The sequence below is a fragment of the Gracilinanus agilis genome, chromosome 3 (assembly GCF_016433145.1).
Source record: "Gracilinanus agilis isolate LMUSP501 chromosome 3, AgileGrace, whole genome shotgun sequence".
Classification (NCBI taxonomy): domain Eukaryota; kingdom Metazoa; phylum Chordata; class Mammalia; order Didelphimorphia; family Didelphidae; genus Gracilinanus; species Gracilinanus agilis.
The window spans coordinates 277,131,392-277,138,917 of NC_058132.1; positions in this window are offsets into that span (position 1 = coordinate 277,131,392).

Genomic DNA, 7,526 nt, shown 5'->3' on the forward strand with positions numbered 1-7,526 from the left:
ATATATATATATATATATAGGGCCTGTTATGTGTCGAGCATTGCACTAAGTATTTTTTTACAAATATTATCTCATTTGGACCTTACAAAAACCCTGGGGGGAAAGATGCAATTATTATACCCATTTTACATTAGAAAAAATTGAGGTAAACAAACAGAGGTTATGTTTGTCCATTATACATTGAACACCAATGAAATTATAAGTTTGAAACCCCTGGCCCCTTGATAAAAAAAATTTTTTTTAACTTACAACAGAAGTCTATTTGGCTTGTCTGGAGACAACCAAATGACAAGAGAGGAGTGAAGCAAGGAACCCAACCAGAATCTGGAAGAAGAGATAGATATAGAGTCTGGTCACAGTAACCAACAGGGCAAAGCTACAACTGGGACCTAGGGAAGGTAATGTACCTATGGTCCAGTCAAAGTCACTGGTAGAAGAAGGTACAACTAAATTGAGAGAACATTGGATGCTGTGGGAGGAGGAAGTCCAAGATGTCCCTGTGTGAGGCTATTCTTATTAAGCCTTGATATATCATTACACTGAACTTTTAGATATTGTTTCTTTGCATCAAGGGAGTTCTAGAATACCATTATCTCCTCCATTATAGAATTGTGACCTCCTTGAAATCAGGGGCCTTCTTTCTTGATATCCCCAGGGTTTAGTACAATGCTTGATAAATAAGAAAAACTTAATAATAATAATAAAATAATAAAAATTTATTGATTCACCAAGTAGCCATGTATTTCATGGGGATAGAGGAAAGGAGTCATGGTCAGGAACATGTGATTTGTTTTTTACTCTGGTATTATAGGAAGACATCAAGCAGAATTATTATATGGGAGATGAAAGTTTCTAGCATAGAAAAGTCTAGATAGATTCTGGAAAGGGAAGTGATATCAGACAAAAAAGGGAGTAGATCTACAACGGAGACATTCTGCTTCAAAAAGAATACTAAGTGTCTCAAAATATGGTTTCCTAGACTATATGCATTATATATTTTTTAATAATTACATGGAACTCAGAAAGAAAAAATTCAAATTCTAGATATCCCATAAATAAGGAATTTTTAACCATTTTTGAGTCATGGACCCCTTTGGCAGTCTGGTGAAACCTAAGGATCCTTTCTCAAAATAATGTATTTAAATGTACAAATAAAATACAAAGGAGACCAATGATAGAATTATTCTTAAAAGAATGGAACCCTACTTTAAAATGAACATGTAAAGAGACTTTGTAAACTAATTTTGATCTTGAAAAGCATATAGAGCCAATATAATTTAAATTACAATCCTACCTAGTAATATATTTATTCAATGCCATCCCAATTAAATTACCCCCCAAGTTATTTTATTGGTCTAGAAAAAATTATTTAAAAATTTATTTGGAAACAAAAGGCCAAGAATATCAAAGGAAATAATGGGGGGGGGGGATGCTAAAAGGAAGGAAGTCAGGCAATACCAGATTTCAAACTATATTATAAAGCAATAATTATCAAAACTATCTGGGTACAGGCTAAGAAATAGAAAAGTATATCAGTAGAAAAAAATAAATATGCAACAAATAGTATGATTACAATAAACTCATATTTGACAAAGGCAAAGATTTAAGTTTTGGGAATAAGAATTCACTATTTGGTAAAAATTCTTGGAAAAAACTAGAAAGCAGTTTGGTAGAAACTAAATATAAATTAGTATCTTATACCATTCATCAATATAAGATCAAAATGAATATATGACCTAGACACAAAGGGAGATATAAACAGATTAGAAGAACAGGGAACATATTACTTATCAGGTTAAAGGATAGGAGAAGACTTTATGAATAAATATGAGGTAGAAAGTATTGTGAAATGTAAAATGGATAATTTTGAATACATTAAATTGAAAAGTTTTTGTGCAAATAAAACTAATGTAGCAAAGATGAGAAGAAAAACAATAAATTGAGAGTCAGGCCTAGAGATGGGAGGTCCTGGTTTCAAATCTGACCTCAGACACTTCCTAGCTGTGTGACCCTGGGCAAGTCATTTAACCCCCGTTGCCTAGCCCTTACAGCTCTTCAGCCTTGGAACCAATACACAGTATTGATTCTAAGATGGAAGGTAAAGATTTTAGAAAAAATAAAATATATAGGAAATTTCATTGAATATATAAGAATATGAGCTATTCCCCAAATCCCTTCTCTTCCTCCCACACTTCCATGGCTACCACCTTTACCACCAGACTCCACTGGGTTTAGAGCTGTGCTCCCAGGCTTGAACCCAATAAAAGCATTTCCTCCTATTCTCTCTCATCCCCAGCTTGCAATCACTACACTGAATAGCTGCTAATCTTGTTATTTATTCATTGATTAATCAACACAAATATCAGAGGATAAATGAAATTGGATTATAAATACATTAAAATAATTTAAAATTAACAAAAGATAATGAAGTTGCCAGAGAAATCATAAAATGGTACCCAAGGATTAAAAATATCAATGCAAATGGCAAAAATAGGCTAAATAAGGTACAACAGATAAAATAAAAGATAAAAATAAAACTGAAGAACAAACACAAATTATAATGGAACTGAAGAAGCAAGTAATGAAATGCAAGACAAAATAACAGATTTAGAAGACAAAGAAAGAAGTACAGAAAAATTAATTAAGGTGGGATTGTTGTGGGGGGCTTGAGGTGAACTCTCTGGGTTCAGGAAGGTGTAGTGTGTAAATCTTGTAGCCATATTTTTCATTGGTGTGAGCTAACAGTTGCCCAGTTAGAACACAGAACCTGGCATGAGACAGGAGCTGGTGCCAGGCTTAACAGTTGAAGTGTGGGTATATAAGAAGGGTCCCACACCCTTGACTTCACTTGTCCTTTTACCTCTTTTGGGATTGGGAGGAGGGAAGAGGTACGTGGGTTTAGTTTTCTTAGGCAGGTAGGCTTATCTATCATTGCTGGTCTAATATCAAGAACTCATTGGCAAGCCTAACAATCTCTTAGGGAACAAGAATATATTTCAACCAACTAAACATCACTATCTGGCCCAGGGCTTCTCAGCCCTGGGTCAGCAGCCAAGCTTTTTCAGAGTTAAGTCTGCCCACTAGGCTTTCTTATCCTCTGCTTCACAAGAAGACCTTTCAGCATTTCAAAACTAGTAGCTGACTTAAGTTCTTAGATTACCTTACCCTCTCTCCAATCCCTTTTACCTACACAATTATCATGAAATAAATCCCTTAAAACCTTTAAGCCTAAGACCTTGAAGTCATTGCCTTACCTTACAACATAGATCAAGTAAGAGCAACTGTCCAAACATTGAGAAGGCTAAAGCTACCAACTCCATTAAGCTGCTGGGTCCAGGAAGTGTCTTTCCTTCTTTCCTGTTTGACTCCATCATTTTACCAATAGGAATTACTTCCTTTCTCAGGGCAGGGCCATAGAATCTTGAGCTTAAAGGGGCTAGATTTTGCTAGTGAGGGAGAGTTTCATCTATGCCAGTTTGGGTGCAGAATCCTTGTTACATTCATACTCTCTACCATAGCCTAAAGCCTCTGGGCTGGCCTAATTCTATCCTCCAGTCCTCTCCTATTCTGCAGCTAATCCCTATACATTATATTTTGGTGAGCACAGCTAAGGTTAAAGAACCTACTTTGCTAAAATAGTTAACACCTACAACATGGCTGTAGCCAGAATGGCATTTATAATTGCTAGTTTTACTCTTCTTCTCTGAACAGTGACACAGGGAGCCTATCAATTTTGGTTCCATAAGGTCCCTCAATTCTTACTCAAAATGCTTTTAATTTATGATTATTACCACTGGTTTGCTGTCACTCTTGCTGAGTTTGTCTGTTTCCTACCCACCATGGCTGCTATTTTTTTTTTTTTTTTTTTTTTTTTTTTTTTGCTGCTTTCCAAGGTCTCAAGGCATTCAAAAGTCTGTGGGCATTTCTGGGCGTTTATGAGAACAACTAAGTCAAGTACTCCTGCTACTGATAATACAAATGATTCCTTGGTCAGAGACCTTGCAGAACAAGTTAGGCTACTGATCCAAGTGGTCAAACAAATTCGCGAAGGTAGACAGTTGGATGAACATACCATCCTCCAACTGGAAATCATTGAAACCAAATTAATGGGTACAGGCGCAGGTTTAGTGTGTAGAACAACTGAGGACAAGGCAACAGAAACAGAGACCACTGTTTCTGTGCTTCCGATCATGGACAGAACAATTTTTCAACCAGAGAGGGGGATTTTGTATGTCAAATCCTACAAAGCATTAACCCCAAATGATCTGGAATTCCTCAGGCGCCATTTCCCTAAGTTCTACCCAAGCCCATTCAAGTCAATCAAGGAAATGAAGAGAGCATTTACTCTTTTCAATCCCAGTTTTGCAGATGTGGAATTTTTGTTGGATAAGTTCTTTTCACCTTCTGAGAAGGACAAATTCCTCAACGAGACTAGGACTAACCCAAACCTAACAGCTTGGCCAACCATGCATCAGGATCTTGACCTTAACTCCCATGCAAATATGAGGTACCTATTGCAATGCCAGACCGATCTATTAGAGGCCATGCGTTTACATGCCAAATGCCGTAACTAATGGTCTAAATTCAAGAAACTGAGGCAAGGGAAAGACTAACACCCCAGCAATTTTCTCGATAAGTTAATTGAGGTGGCAGAGAAGGTCCTAGGCCTCAGAGACATCCAGGTACTTGAAACTGTGGACCATATTCAGAGACAGTTCATGAAGGGTGCACTCATGCTGGTTCAGCATTACTTCAGACAGAGCTGCCCTCAGTGGGAAACCCTATCCCTTGAGGACATACGGCAACATGCTTCCTACATCCCCAATTCCAGGGCTAAAGATTAAAGGCTGCTAGACAGTCTGACTCTGACAAAGATGCAGTCATCACAGACCTCAAGAAACAACTTAAGCAGTGGAAACACAGAAGAAAAACAACTGCTTGAACACACAGGTTGAGGCTGACATGATTGGGGATATAGACTCAAAACGACCACACCAATGCAATTATCAACAATTTGGAAATAGGTCTTGATGGATGACATATGTTAAAACCAGTGGAAATGCGCATTGGCTATGGGGGGAGGGGGAAAGCGGGTGAAGGGGAAAGTAAGAATATGAATCATGTAACCATGGACAACTTTTCTAAAAAAGAAAAATTTTTAAAAAAAAGAAAAGAAAAGAAAAGAAAAAGAAACAACTTAAGCAGGCCAAAAAATACAAGATCAAGGAGATAAAAAACTTTGCTCTCCAGGCCAGCAGGGGGAGTAGTCAGTCTAGACAGCCAAATAGCTTTAGGCCCAAAACTTCATCAAGGAGGTGTTTTCTGTGTGGATCCTTGGGTCACCTTGTAAGAAGCTGCCATTGCAAACAACAGATAAACTTTGGGAAGGGCATAAACAACAATCTTACCAAAGGGATGGCAGTGTTAGAAGGACTTACTACAATTCCAGATGGTCATCTAAGCACCCTTTGCAAGAATGCAAGACTCCAAAACTTGGCTTAAAAATAAAAATAGAAATTTATTAATTTTGAAGGTAATGTTAAATCTGGCCAGGAGGACAGTTTAGATGGAAATCTAACTCCCAGAGGACATCATTTCTGGGGTCTTTATACTCTTTACAACAGGTGATAGGTGACTTGAGGAGGGTATGCACTCAGGCACAAAGAAAGGGGTTGGTTATTTGACCAGAGTCAGCCTGAAGACATAGGGAGTGACCCTCATAGATTAGGGGACAGATAGATATCTTATATATAACCTAATGGTATCAATGCATTCACTGACCTCAACAGATAAAATTTTTCAAAGTTCAAAGATCAAGTAATCTACTGAAAAGAGAAGTTTCATAGCATCTGTGTGTTTTGAAGTGCTGTGGCTAGGGAGTCCCTCCCCCTTACTTCCTGGCATTGGATCGGTCTTGAATGAACCAATCCTGTGCTGGAGGAGGGACCACACCCCCTATTTCCAGGTGTAGGATTGGTCTATATAAGGACCAATCCTGTGCCTAGGAGAAAACTTTGAATCAGAGGAGATTCAGACTAGCAGGGGAGTTAGTTCATTTCAGCCAGGGGAAACTCAGGTTTTTTTCTATTTAATAAAGTTTTTAAAAGGATCAAAGGGGTAGAGTTTTTCTTTTAGCAATCCTCTTTTCACATCCCAGCAACACACATATAGGTATATCAGAATACACACACTCACACAGACACACACGTTGTTGTCCTCTATTTTTGAAGAGGACAATGACATCATGAAGTGATGTCTTGACTTGTAAGTAAATTGGATTTAAGTGAGGCAAAATTGTACAAAGTCCTTGGCCTCAGTTTCTCTTCTAGAGTTTTTGAAGTCCAATAGCAAGTCAAAAGTCAGGACAATTGGCAGTAGCCTGGGATACAGTGGATAACTTTGGTGTCAATGAAAACACAAGTTAAACTTGAAAGGGAAGATGCTAACAATTGGATATGTGATCAGAAAAGAACTCAAGTTGGTTCTTGAAAGATACCGAAGAGACTTGAAGACTCTTTTGAGAGAGTATATGGTGGTGGGGAACAACCACTGCAAAAGCATTGGGAACAGAAATAGAATTTGTATGTGGAACAGCATAGAGGTTAGATGAGTTATACTTTAGAGAAAACATAGAATGAAGTAAAGAGTAATAGGCTAGAAAGGTAGAATGAGGCTAGGTTATGAAGAATATTAAATGCTACACAGTGGAATTTATACTCCCTCTTAGACAGTCATTAGAGCATATTTAGTAGGGGGTGGAGAGGAGACAATAACAGGAAAATCATTTGGTGACTGTGTGGAGGATGGATTGGAATGAGAAGAGAAAAAATAGGGATGCCAACTATCATGCTATGGCAATAGTTCAGGCAAGAGACACTGAACTACCATGGTATATGAGTAAAAGAGGAGACATATATAAGAAATGTTGTGGAGGTAGAAACAATATTTGTCAACAGATTTGGGGATTTCCAATTCAGCAAAACTACAAAGAAAAGGAAAAGATCTACAAACCTCAAGAAAAAAGGGAAATTAGATTTTTAAATAGTTGAGCAAAACAGTCTTTTCAAAAGCAAAGAAGAAACATCAAAAGGGGTTGAACTGTTTTAAATACATTTTTATTATTTTCTACTGAATTCTCTCCCACTCACTCCCAGAGACTAATCTTTTTTAATAATGAACATAAAAGAGGAAGAAAAAAATCAGCAAAACTAACATGGTAAAAAATCTGATGTTGTACATAGTGCTCTGCGTCCATGGCCCTCTAACTCTGCCAAGAAAGGTGGGAAGGGGGAGGGGTGGAAGCAAGTGTCTTCATTTCTCTTTTTGGGGGGCCAAACTTGCTCATTATAATTTCTGAAGCATTGTTTCTACTGTAATGTAGTTATTGTATCTATTAAAAGAAATAAAGTCTCAAGTGAATTAAGGATAGAAATGATTACAAAAGACAAAGGCCATTTCAATTACATGCATAATTAAGTTTTAGTAGGTTACCTGTGCACAAAACATTAAAGAACTTTGGTCTTAAA